Source organism: Uloborus diversus, chromosome 3 (assembly GCF_026930045.1).
Source record: "Uloborus diversus isolate 005 chromosome 3, Udiv.v.3.1, whole genome shotgun sequence".
In the NCBI taxonomy this organism is placed as follows: domain Eukaryota; kingdom Metazoa; phylum Arthropoda; class Arachnida; order Araneae; family Uloboridae; genus Uloborus; species Uloborus diversus.
In genome coordinates, this window is record NC_072733.1 from 153,558,348 (window position 1) to 153,575,900 (window position 17,553).

At 33.8% G+C, this 17,553-nt stretch overlaps 1 protein-coding gene across 1 annotated transcript in view; it reads left to right on the forward strand.

The window, feature by feature from the left end:
• Positions 1–1,711: 1,711 nt before the first annotated feature.
• LOC129218656 (uncharacterized) overlaps positions 1,712–17,553 on the forward strand; it is a 57,481-nt gene continuing 41,639 nt past the window's right edge. The window contains exon 1 of the mRNA XM_054852976.1: positions 1,712–1,869. The gene's annotated coding sequence lies outside the window, so the exon portion shown is untranslated. The remainder of the gene's footprint in view (positions 1,870–17,553) is intronic.

The window sequence follows — 17,553 nt, forward strand, 5'->3', positions numbered from 1 at the left end:
AAACTACTCTAACTGTCGATAAACTCTCTGAAACTAAAGTTTCTATTCAAGTTCTAATAATTATGACGCCTTGATTTCAGTGTGAAAGCTTTTTTTTTCGGAGTAGAGGAAAACTGCCTATTTTCAAAGAGCTATAGCAAGCTTGTTATTTGTGCTACAAAAAAGTTTTAAGTACAAAAGTTGTAGGAAATTTTATGTTCTTTAAACTTTACATTTAAAACTTTTTTCTAAGTTGAACCATTTCGGAGATATTTTGGAAAAAGCAAAAAAAGTCATAAATTTTTGTGGTTTTTCGGCCCCCAAAAGTTCTCCCGGGGTCTTTCGTGTTGGATAACTTGGTTTTTCCATGTCGGCACCAATATGTACAAATTAAAAAAATAAAATCTTTGACCCCATTTTTTGCAAGGTAAAATGTATCTATTGACTGGACTAAATGGTTAGTTTACTGTTGTATTTTACATTGGAATAACATTGGTTGAACGTTGTATTTTACATCGAAATTACGTTTGTAAATGGTTAGTTTACAGTTGTATTTTACATTAGAATAACGTTTGAAACTAACCAATAACCAACGGTTGGATAACCGTTTTCCGACGTACCGTTTTAAGGTATGTTCCGACGTAAGATGCCGACGCTGGTCCGATGTAATATGATAACGTTGGGCCAATGTTCGTGTGCTAGCTGGGTATATATTCGGTCCCATGAATGTTCAGATTAGAGAGAGTCTTATCTTATTAAAGTCCTATACGTTCCCAAAATCCTTTATAATCCTCAAGTTTTCTACATTCTCAGTGCCCTTATTGTTGAGAGGAAACAGAGGATAAGACATAATAGTATCCCGCTGTGTTCGTGTTATATATCCTAAAGGTTGCAAAGCATCCTCTTCCAGTCCAATTTAACTAGGTCCTCGAAATTCTGAATATTGTTGTTTTGCAGAGAGAGGGAGATGGTGGGACCTTAAAAGGGCGATACAATATAATTTCCTGAGCTCTTCTGAAAAGTAATCTAGAGTCCCTATATGGCTACATATATGCGTTTTTAGAATTTCAATTTCGAAAAACTTCCGGAAGAAAGCTGTCTAACTTCATTTTTTGTTGACGTACGCAGTATGTATAATATAATATATCATAAATGTCTTTATCTTTAATGTCTTTTGGAAATTTTCCTTTTCATTTTTTATACGCTTTCCACAAGCATTTTCTCAAAATGCATAGATTTTTATGAATAAGTAGCCTTTTTCTTCTGTAAATTGGTAAGTAATTTTGAAAGAAACTTGGGCGTCTGTCATTGGTGAGCATTTCAACATGTAGCATATTGGTATTTTTGTTTTCTTTAGTTTAAAAGATAAATCCCTTTCAAAAATTTTCTAGTGTTGACATAAATTTTATTCTTACTGATATTACTAATTAAACAATAAATTGCAGCATTAAAAGTTTGCTAACTATTGCACTACAACTTTTTTAATCGTTTTTATTTATGTACTTAAATATTAAAATTTCAGACTGCTCTGTGTTTGTTGAAATATACACATTTTTTCCATTATTTTTTTTTAAATTAATGAAATACTTTACTTTTTCATAAATGTAAAAGTTTTCGTAGTATTTTTATATCACATTCATTGAAATATGAAAAAATATATTTCATATTTCATAAGCAGATTAATGTTTCTTTAACCGGCCGTCAAACCTGGCAATCGTCCTGCTTTGTTCTTGTTGTAGGGAGAGTAGCGCCACGGCTTGGTTTGTTATTGCATAATTTTTCAGTTATAATATTTAATTTTTATTGCCGATTAAGAAATTGATTTCCTTTTATTATGGCTTACTTTGCAATGAGATGATTTTTTGAAATGCCGGCGTGTGCCCATCACAGGTAATTACATCTGTTATTTACATAGCATTTAAATGCACAGAATTCATTCCAATTAGCACATTCATATTGTTAGTTTCAATCAATATTTTTGAAATTTTCTGAATGCCGAGTGTGATGACAAATGTTTTAAAATGCGTGATCTTGTAGAGCAATATACTTCCGTAGGTATTTTGCCTTTTTGTATGTGATGAAAGCACTTGAATATTGAAGAGGTAAAAAATATTTTTAAAGTTTTAATTTATGGTTAGTACTTTTGACCATATTGATCGTTTTTGAATTGCAGTTGTATCTTCATTACTGCGTGTGTAGAATTAATTTCGAGAACTGTATACATTGTATTAAAGAGCACATTATTTATGACAGCCATGTGCTTCACGTGACTTTTTTTTATTTGATAAGTTATGCTAATGTGTGTATGATGTTTACTTTTTCCTTTGTTTCTTTTCTATAGCATAGTTTTAGATATTTTTTTCAACCGAATACCTATATTTTTTTTTGAAATAAAATATTAATTTATAATTTATTTTTGAGAATATTCTGAGAAAAAAATAAAATTTTTGATTAATTTCCTAAAATGTTTCCGGCTTCTTTTTCGTGGTACTTTTTTAGTTGACTCGAGGTTTCAAACCAGTTCGCATATTTTTTGTCTTTTTCTTTATTCTTTTAAAACTGGTTTTATATTTATTATGCTCACTGAATGCAATTCATTGGTTTTAGTTTAAATTAATTTTCATACTTTTTCCAAAAAAATAAATTATATATCAAAAGTTTTGCAAACTCAGAAATGGAGAAAAGAAATTCATATACATTATTTTTGAAACACCATCTAGCAATATTTATTTCTCTTTTCATTTTTGATACATGCAAATTATGCAAAAATTGTATATTAATAAAATTAATTTTTTATTTTCGAGTAGCTTATGTTTAAAGAGTTGAGCAATTTGCAAACTATGCCATTCAAAGACAAAAATCCCTGTCTTTATGTGAAAAAAATTTAATTAAAATAACTGTGCTTACATTGTAGTACTTTTCTTAAAGTTTAAGAAAATATACTTCTGGTTGAAGGAAGGTTTCTACAGAAAAAAACAAATTTTTTTTTTAAATCTCAAATTGTTCAGAGAACTCAAAATTTTTTAAAGGCATGACATTTTGTAGTCATATTTTTATCTTCATTTATTCTCCATTTTTTATCACACTTTATATTCAATGAATGTTTTTGTTGCAATATATTTTGATTTTTATCCGTTTGTTTTTAGTCAAAAATTGGTGATCACTTCTTAAGATTAGGTTGCAACCCTACTCAATTTGGGTCCTCTTAAAAATCTGGTAATTAAGTCTGATGATAACTTGAAGTGTTTAATTGATTTTAATTTATAAATTATCTTTAATTAAAAACAGCAATAGGCATTCACCATTAGTAGGGGAAGATGGGGCACATTGGACTGTTAATACTATAATATTTTTTATTTCAATTTATGTCTAACAAATAGCACCTATAGTTTTACAAATTCTATAATGGAATCACATGGTACAGTTATATCAGGAGTAGCAGAGAGGAGACGAATCTCCATGATAGCAATTTGGAGACAAAGTTCCACTTCCATTAAATTGGGCTATGCCCCCATAACTAGCTATGTGTATGTGCTTTTCCCATAGTCTAGCGTTGTGAACAAGCGCGTTTTTTTTTAATTTTTTTTTTTAAATATTAAGTTAATTTTACTATGAAAGCACTTTAAAGACATTATCTTGAAAGTCAGAATGTCTTTAGTTTCATCCTATTTTGGAGATTTGTTTTAAAATCAATGTCTTCATTTTTTTTTTTTTATTTATTATTTTTTATTCAGTTATGTGAAGCAGTCATATTATCTGCAAAACTAAATGATAAGTATGACAACTACTTGGAGGATAATTTAAGTACTTACTTGATGTTTTTCAGTTTATATGTAGAAGTTTTTTTTGCTTGAAAAATGTTCTGATTAACCTATTCTCAGAATAACTTTGTAATTTAGCATAATGATTGCATAAGCTCTCTGAAAACAAAAAGCAATTTTATTCCTTTCTTCAAAAAAATCTTACAAAAGAGGGCAAAATAATAATTTTTCACACGCATAAAGCAAGTTGACTAGTAAAACGAAACCAAATATTATTGATATAGCAATTGATGTAAATTATTGGAATATTTTTTAATTTGCACAGAAAACTTTCGTGTATGACAAAAGTTGTGATGAACCTATTTTCAGAACAAAAATATAGTTTAGCAATAAATATTAAAAAAAATTCTATGTTCAGCAAGCAATAAATCATGTATTAATGTTTGAATTAAATAACAGATTTTTTTTTATAACAGTTATTAAAAATCTGCATTTCATTTGATTTCGAAAATTAATCATGAACAAATGAGCAAGCAAGAAAATTAATCATGAAATACTAAAGGTAATTCAAACTTAAATTATCAAAAAAATATTTTCCATAGATAGCGCATTTTTTGTGAAAGGTAAAAATTTAAAGAAACGAACAAAATGATACAGAAATAACCATGATATATATATATATATATATATATGTGTGTGTGTGTGTGTAAACTTTTTTTAGTATTAAAAAAATAAGAGGGAGGTGAATCTTACATACTTTGGAATGGAGTGCCCCAAGTCCGATACTTGTGTCAAACAAAACAAAAGCAAAGAAATTTTTTTTTTAATTTCGTTTAATGTTATGGAAAATTCAACTTTTTTTCTTTTCCCTCCATTTAATTTAAAGTGAAATTTTCTAGCAACGTCTTGTCAAAACCAGTCTATACAAATCAGGGAGAAATCAAATATCTGATGAGCGTGTTCCGTTCATTTCAGTGTGACTGCTTAATTTAGAGGCTAATACACATCTACAAAAGCTGGAATCCCTGAAAACTAATAGATACTTCCATATCCGCCTGTAAACTGGATGTTTGGCTTTCAATCTCATCGGTGGTCAGACTATAAAGACTATTTTTACTAACTTGGTTTGCACTGGAAGTATGATTCATACTTTCATAATGAAATAAAATAAAAAAAGACTTCTTGAATTATAACCTGAAAAAAATGAAATTGCTTTTCATATCGTTATATTTATGTGTTGCTTTTTATGTATTTACATTTGTGCTAATTCTAAAGCAGTTAATAAAATTTGAATTAAAAAAAATTAGGGACGAAATATAACGGTAGAACGTGATTCGCTCAAAGCTGCGTACCATCTGTTCTCCTTTCAAGTTTTTATTTATAATTTTATTAGTTGCTTTATAGAATTTACATAAATATCTATTTGAGTGAGCAACAGCAATTTTTGAGTGTTATAAACAGAAGTCTTTTTTATTTTCTATTTTTTAATGCGAACCAAGTTAACAGAAATAATCTAGATTCATTTCGTTTTAAAACATTTTATTCATGTAATGCTATGCAGTTTTTCTTTTGAATTCAAATAATATTACCTTTAGAAGGGTTCGATGGGACTAATGCTGCTTTGCAAACTGTAAATCGTTTTCTTCAGACGACGTTAACTTTCTCTTTTTAGACCAATGCTTTTCGTGTTTTTCATTTTTTTCTTTGGGTTTAAAGAAGCTTGATATCGGTTTTGCTCGCTTCATTATGTAGCAACTTTCACTTAGAATGTACTATTCTAAACAGACTGTACGTTTCCAAAAGAATATGCAGTAAATACTGGCTGAAAAATCAATGTGATTGCAATGGATACTCTGGTTAGCAAAGATAGTTTTGACTATGACCTATGACACACACGAAACCAGATCAACAAAAACCTCTATCGTCTCGAATTCCGGTTATGCTATCATTTTCAGATTCGAAGCCCAGTGATCTTTAAAGCAACATACAAAAACATTTTCTTCAATTCAGAAACAGAAGAATAGTCTTCAAGAGCTGAGGAGGCAGTGGAAAAAACTGAGAAATGCGTTCCATGAATAGGCTTTCTAGGAAGATTAAGAAAAGGACAGTCATTTTGCGCAGGGGTGAAATTCAGAGGTTTGACATGTAAGATGAACTTTTCAAGTTCATGGTTAAACGTCATTCTAGTTAAAAGCCATTTCGCTGTTATATGGATTAGTACTGTTCTTTGGTTGCTCTCTTTCTTAAAATTGTGATTCCCAAGAAAAACGAAATGATAGGAGTGAAAAGAAAGTATAAGATTTTTTCAAGTGATGAAAAAAGGAAAATCGTAGAATATTGGCCAAGTTAGATTTGCAGCAATTGCTAACGTCAAGAGGATGAATAATGAATCAAAAAAAAAAAAAAAAAAAAAAAAATCAGGGATCAAAAACCAATAAAAGACTTTTTCTTGAAAAAGATATGCTTAAAGTTTCTTTTACTGTCAAAATGATTCCTTAAACTCGCAATAAAGCACTTAATAATGTAATACAGAAATAAATACCTAACAAAACTAATACAGAGGAATTTTAATCAAGAGCCCATATTGTCTTTAGTATCTAGTTCAAATTTTCACCATCATATTCCAAATTTCTATCAAGTTTCTTAAAGCCCCCGTATCTCCAAACCTCTTTATCTCAATTTTTTTTCTTTCGTGTGAAATTCGAACTGTACAGGTTTGACTGTATACAATATTCCCACTTCGCCGCTCATAAAATTAAACAAATTTAACAATTTGCAGAATCTATGACAAAGAAAGGCTACATACAGTAGATATTCTCAATAAGGGACACTAAAGGGACCAGATATTTTGTCCCTTAAATAGAGGTGTCCCTTATTCGGAGGTGGATGAATTGATGCATGCTGTGTACTTAGTAGTATAATATCACAATAAACATTAATTATTAACACTTAAGATTAAATACTGAAAATGTCTCATTATGTTAAAATAAAACTCATAACTAAGCAAATTTATATTATTTTATTAATTAAACTTTAATAAAAATTTTTGTAGTGGCGAAGTTTTGTATCATACAGAAATAATTTTGAAGTAATTCGTAACACGTATTTGCTTTATGTTATGTTATTTACAATTTAATACTATGCGAATTACAATTTATCTTCAATTTTTAAAAGTTTTATAAGCAAAGCTAATTAGTTGCTGTGCACTCGTCGTTGGCCCTGAACCGACTTGAATAAATTGCTGAGAGGGCAAATTATGCATGTTAATTTCAGCAAGGTTTTTTTTTTTTTTTTTTTTTTTTCACAATACATTACTTGTTTCCTTCACATATGTTTAAGTCAAACTCGCCTCAATTAATTTTTAAAGGAACGGTGAAACTTGAATTCCAGTAAATTCACTATTTCGTATGTGCTTATTCATTATTTCTTGCATTTTTTTTTTTTTTTTGTTTTGTGACCGTCCCTTAAACAGAGTGACCCTTAATTAGAGGTAAATACATGGAAGTCCCTATTCAAAGGGACTGGGACCAGAAAAAATGTCCCTTAAATAGAGGTGTCCCTTATTCGGAGATGTCCCTTAGTGGAGGTTCTACTGTATATGTGGATGTAACAAATCCATCTCATTTCTAAAGCGAAGTGTCAAATTTCACTCAATTATCAAAAAATTGTCGCAGCAGAGGGAGGCGTCTTTATACTTGAGGGTCACTCATGGAGCAGATTTTCAATGGCATTGGGGGTGGGGTGGGGGAACGAAGTGAATTTTTGACATTTGTTACTCAGAAAAAAGTCGTTTTGATTTTCTTCTCTTTTCTTTCTCTCTGTCTCTTTTTTTTTTTTTTGAGACAAACATTTCGGGGGGGGGGGGGGGTTGTCCCCCCCCTAGCTACGCCCCTGAATATGAGAATCGAAATGAAATATGACAAAAAAAGTAATTTCAATATCATAGTGGTAAAGATCTCTCATGATGTTAATCGAGTCCCGTATCAGACCTCTCACAATTTCCTTATCTCCGTGTCCCGAAACTAACAAAGTGCCGGCTACCTCCCAGCAGTCTCCCCGCTGATCCAGTCGAAAACACTTGGTCCAGGGAAATCTCCTTTCCCTTCTCATTCAACAGAGTACAACGTGACATCGAAGCGCCACTAGGGGTGATGAAAAAATCATGCCACATGTTTCTCTGTGTTGCCAAAGAAGATGAAGCTCTTTCCTTTTAGACTCCTTGAGTTGTATTGAACAAATTTTATTCTAGAAAGTGTTACTTCAGTAGTGCTGAGTAATTTTCAGAAAACTGCAACTTTATTGTTTTTATTAGGTTTCATCAAGATGGCAGAAAAAAACAATAAATAACTTCTTCCTTAAAGTAAGTTTGTTTAGTTCATAATTATTTGCAGTTTTTTGATTTTTTGTCATAAAATATTAAAAAATTGACATCATTTTTCCAGACTAAGAACATGGGGTACGTAGGATCGCCCCTTGGCAGGTCACGTTGCAATGGACCAAGTTTTTTTTTTTTTTTTTATTTTCTCTAAAATCTCAATAATAATAACAATATTCTAAGTGTTGGTATGTTATACATTCATTTCATGTTACACATGTTTGGAAATAATAATAATATACAAAGAAACTTGGGTTTAAAAAAAAGCAAAGGTACATTTTATAATTAGTTAACAAAAATTATGCTAAATGAATTTTACCAAAGGATTTATTTCATATCTGCACGTTTGGGCTATTTATATTCTTAAATATTCTTCTAAATTTTTGCAGAGAATTTTTTTTAAAGAGCAAAATATGTAATACAGTGTATAATTAAGTTCCTGTTTTTATTTATTTATTTAAGAGATTTATTTATTTAAGAGATTTTTATAACTCCTCATGCACCACAGAGGAGGCTTGCAAAAGTAAGTAAAAAATCACAAAAAGCTAAAAACAAACAAAAAAAAACATACACGAATATCATAAGACACAAAAAACAATTAAAAGTTTAAAACACAAAACATAACTTCGAAGAACAGCAAGTCTCTCACAACTTTTCACAAGATCCAAAGGAACAGAAGACTAACAATAGGACAAACTAATCAAACTTTGCCTAAAGGATCTTCTGACCTCTTTTTTGCCAGACAAAAACTTGTCGGAAAGCTTTGGCTTTTGTCGGATGTCTTTTTATCCATAAGCTCATTTCCGTGGGATTTAAAAAGTCATTCCTTGTGATGCTGAAACACGTTTCTGCAGTAATCTGCAATTTGACATTTTTATTTCTTATTTTACTTTTTATGCACAAACATATTTACACTCCTGTTTGTGAAAATTGCAACACAATGAAGGAAGCATCATAGTTAAATGAAATTTAATACACAGTTGAGTGGTAATAGTACAAATAAATGATTACATTTTTAACCCGGGAAAACGCGCGCTATAACTACATACGTTAGAACGCGCGGTGGGTCTCCCAGACCCGGTTACCAGTTTTTGTAAAATAATACTAACAAAAACATTTTAAACCACAATTGATGCAATTTTAATGAGAAAATGATCACTGTATGAACGTAATACAAATAAATATTTACAGAAAATACTTACAGTTTATTCACATTCCTTGCAAATATAAATCGTGTGCTCGCTGCAGATATTTTTATTACACCTGGTACAGCAAATTGCAGATTTTCTGTCCTTTTTGCTTGGGCAAATGTGGCATCTTTTCTTTTGGCTACATTTTTGTAGTTTTTTTGGTGGCTCACTATCCTGACTGGGAGAACAGTGCTCGATGAGCTGTTGCCTCAGTCTTCGAGGAAGTGATAGTTGCGTGCTTCTCTCTTGAATTTGTTCTTTTATCAGCTCCAAAGCAAGTTCTTTCAAAAAATGTCGTCGACTTTTGACTGCTGTTTGGCTTTTGGCTGATAATAAGAGCACACAAGCATTTATAGCCGCTGTGTTTAGAACAGAAGAAAAACACCACCATTGGCCATCTTTTACTAATTCGTGCAGTAGAAAAGTTTGCAGACATTTCATCTACGACATCAACAGCTCCCTTCGTAAGATTGTAAAAGGTTATGATCTCAGGCTTTTTTGCATCTCCAGTTGATGGATCTATTGAATCATCATAGTGCATTGTTGAGATGACATTTACACATTTATTCTTTTTGGGAACATACGAAACTAATGTCATGTGTTTCTGGAAGCCGAACAAAGAGGAATGTACTTCTCTATTTTTTCCTGTGATAAACTCCTTGGGTAATTCTCGTTTATTTTTTCTAATTGTTCCCACAAGCGTAATTTTTTTCTTTAGTGGGTCCTTGGCCAAATTATAGCTTGTGTACCAGCTATCAACGGTTAGGTTTCTTCCAGAATTTGCCAGTTTTTCTGTTAGTCTCTTTACGATTTCATCACCAGAATTATTTGTCTTATACGCTCCATCAGGTTGTTTACCCGCATAAATTTCTAAATTCCAAGTATAAAAGGTTCTGGAATCTACAAGAGCAAATACTTTTATGCCGTATTTGGCAGGTTTGTTGGGGATGTATTGACGAAAACTGCATCGTCCTCTGAAAGCTTCAAGTTTTTCATCAATTGTTATGTATTCACCCACAGTATAGCAATTTTGGCAGTTGCTTACAAAACTTTCAAACATACCTCTTATTGGTGCGAGTTTGTCTGTCTGTCTTCTCTGAGCACGGTCTGTAATATCATCAAAACGTAAGCATCGTAATAGGAACAAAAAACGCTTCTGAGACATGGTTCGATGGAAAATGTCCAGGCCTGTTCCATCCGTAGCCCAGAGATCTTTGACATTCACATGCGAGGATTTGTGAAGGCCTCCAAAGTACAAAAGACCAATCAGTGCTTTAATTTCTATTATTGAAGTTTCTTTGGCATCACGATCTCAGTCAAAATTATGTGCTATAGTCTCTATAAATTTATTTGTGCAAGCTACGATATTCAATAGGATACTATCATCAATCAGCAGCTGCCAGGAATCTAATACGGAAGAAACTTTTTTTGTATCACCAATGTTTCCTGGTAATTTTAGAATAACATTGTGAGAAGGAATTCTTACATTTTGACGGTTTTTAATTTTGCTCCATTTTGTGCCGTCTTTGCCAACGTAGCAGTTTTGAGACAAAATGTCTGTGCTTTCATATAAATCTTCATCAGAATCAAGATCATCCTCTGAAGAAGAATTGTGCTCGCTAAAGATTTCATCATCATTTATTTCTTCATCCTCTTCATTTATTGATTCCTCATCGGTTGGTATATCTCTAAGCATATCTTCAAGTCTTTTCATTTCATCCTTATAAGACAAGTAGCGCTTCATTTTACTTTCTAAACTCAAAAACAGCAAAAAAGAAAAAATTGGGACTGAATGCACGACCAGGCGCGTCGGGTCTGCTAGACCCTAACATCAAAAATACCTACAAACATGAAATTCTACAATGTGCAATTCTCAACCTTCAGAAAGTGGTTGACCTTGACTACAGCTACTGCGGACTTGGACCACTTTCAACGAAAGGGGGGAATTCTACGCTGTAGTTTTTGACAGAGTGGGTCTCTCAGACCCAACGCGATTGCTCGCGGGTTAAACCAAACAAGCAATAAAAAGAGATAGAAATTAGTATTTTGTGTGGCCACCACGCGCCGCCTTAAGAATTGCTACACGACTCGACATGGAGTGAAACGAAGTTTGAATATCTGCCTGTGGAAGAGTATTCTATATTGTTTTTATGCGCAACCAAAGTTCAGCAACAGGAAGAGGATCGTGAGCGAGACGCCGCCCAACGAAATCCCCACACGTTCAATCAGTGACATATACGGGGAATATGCAAGCCAAGGAAGAAGCTGTACCTGCTGCAATTCAAGGTAGGATTTGACAGTCCTGGCGACATGTGGACGGGCATTATCCTGCAGGAACACAGCCCTGGCAATCCTTGCAGGAAAGGAATAGCTTGGGGCTGTAAAACTTCGTTTATGTATCGGGTACTGTTCAAATTGATCACAATTAATAGCAATTGTGATCGCCCATGATATGCTATGGCATCTCAGACCATAACTCCGGGTGTTCGTCCATTGTGGCATTCGATAATGCATTTCGGAATGTGCCGTTCACCAGCATAGCGCCTGACACGAATCTGGCCATCATGGTGCCACAAATTGAAGTGGGATTCGTCAGAAAAGATGGCCTGCTGTTAATCAGCACGTCAGCTTCTATTCACATTGGCCCATTGTAGCTGCAGGCGGCGATAGTTTTGCGTGAGAGGAATCCGGTATAAAGAAATCCTTGCTTGCAGCCCACACTGCAGCTGACGTCTCCGAATTGATGAAGCACACTATGAAACACCTGTAACTGTTGACCATTGTGCTGCCAATTGTCTAGAAAAAGCTGTGCGGTCTGACCTTAGTATATCCACTGCTTCCAAACAGGCATGATTGTGCTGCTGTTACGCTGCACACGAGCGGCTACTGCATGATAAGACAATCCAGCTTCACGAAGGCCGCCGATTCTGCCTCGTTCAAACTCCAAAATTTGCTCATTTTGCTTTCTTTCGTTGAAGAGGCAAAGTAAAGATTCAGTTAACGTCTGCTCTAGCATATAACCGCCGATAATCATAGATGTCTCGCTACAGCCGTCTATTTATGTTCGGTTCTATCCGCTGTTCGAAGGGCGCTGCTCAGCATACGCATGCGTTACCAGTCTGCAGTTCTAATCATTTGCATATCATGCCCTACTTTACATTTCCTGCAATTTTCAGCTCACTCACGTAAGTTCTTCATGGTGTTGCAATTTTCACAAACAGGAGTGTATTTAACTTAACATTCAAGCTTCTGTAAAGGAAAAAATTATTTTGCTAATATCTGTAACTGTAAAGTAGAAGTCTCAGCTAATTTTGCATATAATATGATTCCTGGTATCAATCACTCATAAAACTGGTAGCACAGAAGGGAAACATTATTTGTACTTTATTTATTTATTTTTTAAACTGACCTACCTATTTTACTCTAACGCAAATCAGGGAATTTTGGTGAACTTAAGCAGTAGTCCAGTAAAGTTAGTGAACAACAGGGGGCTCATTTTCCACAATTCCCATAACTTTTACATCATCAGCAAAACAATTCATGTTTCCAGAAATATTTTCATTGATGTCATTCATAAAAATAATAAACAAAAGAGGCCCTAAAACTGATCCCTGAGGAACCCCGCTTAAAACATCACTTTATTTAGAATGATGTCCCCTCACCACTATTTATTTCCTTTCAGTCAGTCAATTCCTAACTCGAAATAAAGTTTTTCCTCCTATTCCTATATTAGCTAGTTTGCTGAGAAGAATAACATGCTGTACCTTATCAAAAGCTTTTTGAAAATCAACATAAACAACATTCACATACTTTTTGTTATCTAAAGCCGAGGTAACCTTGCTTTAGAAATGCAATAACTGAGTAGCACACGATTTACCTTTCCTGAAACGGTCGGTGGAGTTTGTGAAAAAACATTTCACTTCCGGATACCAGTATGAAATTCTGTACAGCACTTATGTTCATATAACACAGCAAAAAAACGCCAGGAGGCAATTGATTGGAGATTAAGACCCCTCTGTGGTGACGTCATCAAAATGGCCGCCATGTATCGGTTAGTGCGTTGGTTTAACTGCTTAGAACTACATAATAGGTCATAATTTTGTAAAATTCAAATACATTATCTAAAAGCCGTTTAAAAAAGCTCTTCTACAGTGCTTAGTTTTATTTTCTACTAGCAGTACCCGCACGGCTTTGCTTGTGGTAGAAAAATTAAAAGGTCATTTGATTCGCCTGTATATTTACAAACAATGGATGATGAATTTTTCCTTAATTTGCTTGGCCATTTTACGATTTCTTCCTTCTGTCCTCAGTTGCACGACAGCCCTGGGTGGGCCCTGACCTTCTCAACAATTTTTTTATGTTACGGTTCTACGTTATGATAATTTTGTAATTTACTCGTCTGCGTTGTGATAATTTGCCCAGTAAAATGTTCTTAAAATTGAAATAGAAAAAGAAACAAATTGAATTTTCGGCAAAAACGCTTCGAGGTGCACACCCCCATGCTACAAATTAATTCTGTGCCAAATTTCGTGAAAATAGGCCGAATGTTTTAGGTGCTATGCTCGTCACAGAGAGACATCCGAACAGATATCCAGACAAACTTTGAGCTTTATTATTAGTAAAGAAGACAAATAGTTTAATAATTATAACAATATCAACGTGAAAACTGATAGGAAAACAATGACTTTCCTGTATTCTGCGATATTGAAGTAAAATTTTTACTGTTATACCTGCAATATAAAAGAACCTTTCCAGTTTCATTAAATTTAAATTTGTACTTCATGTTTTAACACTTTTTGTCAGTATTTTACTTTTATATTAAATGAAAGAAAGGTTAAAATGCAGAAATAATCAAAGTCACCGCCCAAAATGGATCGAGAACTTAATTATTAATGCTATCGTATAATAAAACAATTTTGTTGAAATGCTTACATTTTAAACATGTAAGAGAAATAGACAAAAATTACATGTTTTAATAACAAAGAAAAAGTTCCTGTTATAACAAAAACTGAATAAGTTTTTTTAAGGAAACGTTTTACGTCTTGTACTGACCCTCACAACAACGAAAAAACAAAGAAGTGTACTATTCAGACCTGATCTGACGCATTAATAGCGTGTAGACATCTCTTTGCACTTGTATGATATAGGTTCCTGTAATTTCTCCATTGTCATTTCGAGGTGTGCATACCAAAGAGGTTCAAACACTTCACCGATTTTTTTTCCATGCCCACTGATCCCCACTGGATCCAAGAGCTGAAAATTTTGCAGATGACATTTTGTCCATAGTAAACACTGCAATATTGCTCTCTTAAGGTGATGCAGAAGAACTTTGCTAGATGGTGGAATACAATCAACTGGTCTGTTTTGCTGGGTGAAGAAAATTCTCCTAGCCTCATTTACGGTTTCCACTGAGCTTGAATGATATGTCAGGACTACGAAGCGCTGAATAAGTAGGAAATGCTCATCGTCTTCATTGATGCTCTCGGGTACTTTAGTATAGTACAAAAAACTTTGTCAACATCTCTAATTACCATCCACATTTTCCATGCAGTACCCAGTTTTATCAATGCTGGCAAAATTGGACACCGTGTGCTCGTGTAAAGGCATGGGAAAAAGACAGAAGATCCGGAACACCTTGTGGAACTTTACGGTGCAAAACGTGGATAGGAAGATACCGCAGATATTTTCTACTTCCATACTCCACCCATAGCTCTTGCAGTTTTGGAACTCGGAACATAGCAATCACTACATCATCACTGTCAAGAGTTTTCGTGTTGATCTTTGCATGACCCGAGTATTCTATTGCATGATGCACATAAAGGAATAGCCACGCATCGGCTTCTTCGTGGGATACGAGAGACATGTTTTCAAAATTGTTCTTGACTGAAGTAATTACAGTGTCTTTGTAGGAGCATACAACCTGCTACCCATCAGGTAGATCCATCTTCACGAGATTTTCTGCCGAAAATCCGAGAAGCTCCTCTTTATTTTTATCTTTCGCAAGAAATTTAGTAAATGACTTTGGTATCAAAATATAGGATTTAATACTTATTCTTGGTCCAGATCCTCTCAATTGTCTCGTGTCGCTTTTCAAACTTCCTTTTGAATACCGGTCAAAAACTAAATCTACCCTATGAACGCTTTTTAGTCTCATTAATATGTACGGCTTCACAATCTGATCGCAGTATTGTTGGACAGTTGGAGTAGACTGAGGAACAAGCATGTGAATAAGTGCAGCCCCATCAATGAGCAATTTGGTTCCGGAATAGTAGTCAAAACCAGTCCAGTTGATTGGACAATACAAGAAACTACGTCGGACTTTTTTCTTGGTTTCCTAAATTTGCCAGTGTTGGATATAGAAGGTGGACACGAGCTGTTTTCATGAGAAATTTTTTTTTTACATCCATTTGAATTGCTTGGCAGGTAACATATAGCTTAGCAAAAAGAGTACTGCCCCTCTTCAAATCAACAATGTTTTGCTTGTCTTTGGACTAAACAAAAATATTTTTCTGCTCATCAAGAGGAGATTGTTTCTTTTAATAACATCATGTGTAGATAATTTTCTTAATGCTAAGCGATCTTCTACAAATGTCTTGAATTGGCTTGCGCTGACATCACAGAAATGGCACTTTTTTCTGAGAGAATAATTTTGTTGCTGTTTACTGTAGTTAAATCATCATCTTTGAAAGGATTCCCGGATTCTTGTGTTCTTCAAATGTTTCAACTGGGCTGGAAACATGAGTTTCATACTGAATACAAAAGCTTCTGGTATCTTCATGTATCTAGTATCTAGCTTTACGGTAGTGACGTCAGACTTCAGGCTCTGATTTTCTTCAAACTCCCCAATCATGCGCACAACTTCGGTCCAGCAACCATCCATTGTATAAATGACGCCTCATGAATTAAACGTGATAGATTAGTTAATGATTTTAAAATTAATTTGTTGTTTTGCTCATGCAAATAGTCGTGTGCCGTCCTGGAAAATTTCCTCTCAGTTTTGGAGCCAGATATATTTCCCCTATGAAACTCTTGAAAAATAGCTGGATGCAACTCTGGTAACTGATTAAAATTGAACAGGAATACTGAAGGCCATCGGGCATAATTTGTATGATCAAGAACAAACATCCATGGACATATGTTCTCAAGATTGACAGTAAAATCTGAGAAATTTCCTTGACGAATAGTGCGCACCAGATTTAAAAGTATACGTTCTAGCTTCATGGTGATCCTCCTGTGTACTTAAACTGAGGCGATTCTTATGATCTTCGCTTAACCCAGTCTGTATATGTTTCGTCTATATCTTTTCGACTTTGAAATGCTTTCTCTAACAGAATTTGGAGAGTGGTTACTGCAAAATCGTGAGCGTATCGCCTTCTCTTCATATGCAAAACTTTTAGCGTTCTTTCTTGCCCCCCCCCCTCCTGCCCCATGTTGTTACTTGATGGCAGTGAAATTTTTTAACTATTTACTGGGGGGGGGGAGAACAAATGCATATTTTTTTATAGTTTATTTTAGAGCTTTTATTTAGTGTACCTATTTTTTACAGAAGAATGATTTCTAATGACGTTTTGAGCAGTTAAACGAAACTTTTCACCTTTTCACACCAGACATTTTGATGACGAAAATTTTAATAACTCCAAAACTATTTGTCTTAGGAGGAAAAATCAATCTCTGTTAAATAGCTCTTTTAAAGTTCTTTCAGATGATACACATTCATATCACAATATAAAGATCTGTAATATAGTTCTAAGCAGTTGAATGTACTTACTTACCTTTCCAGGCGGCCATTTCGATGACGTTAATTGTAATAACTCTTAAACTATTTGTGATAGAAAAAAAATTCAATCACTATTAAATAGCTCTTTTAAAACGCTTTTAAATGGTATACTTTAATATCGCAATATTAAGATCCATAATAGAGTTCTAAGCAGTTAAACGAACATACTTTTCTTAATAAGGCGGCCATTTTGATGACGTCATCACAGGGGGTTCATGACCTCTGATCAAATGCCTCCCGGCGGATTTTTGTCCTTAGATATGTACATAAGCATTGTGAAAAATTTCAGACTGGTATCCGGAAGTGAAATGTTTTGGGTATTTTTGTCACAAACTCCACGGACTATACTGGGTCATTCCACACGAAATGAGCAAAATTCGCAAAAAAAGTGGTGGCCGCATGGTAACGGATTTTTATGAAATTTGGTATACAGGTTCCTTTTATGCCTATATAAAAATATCTAAAATATTT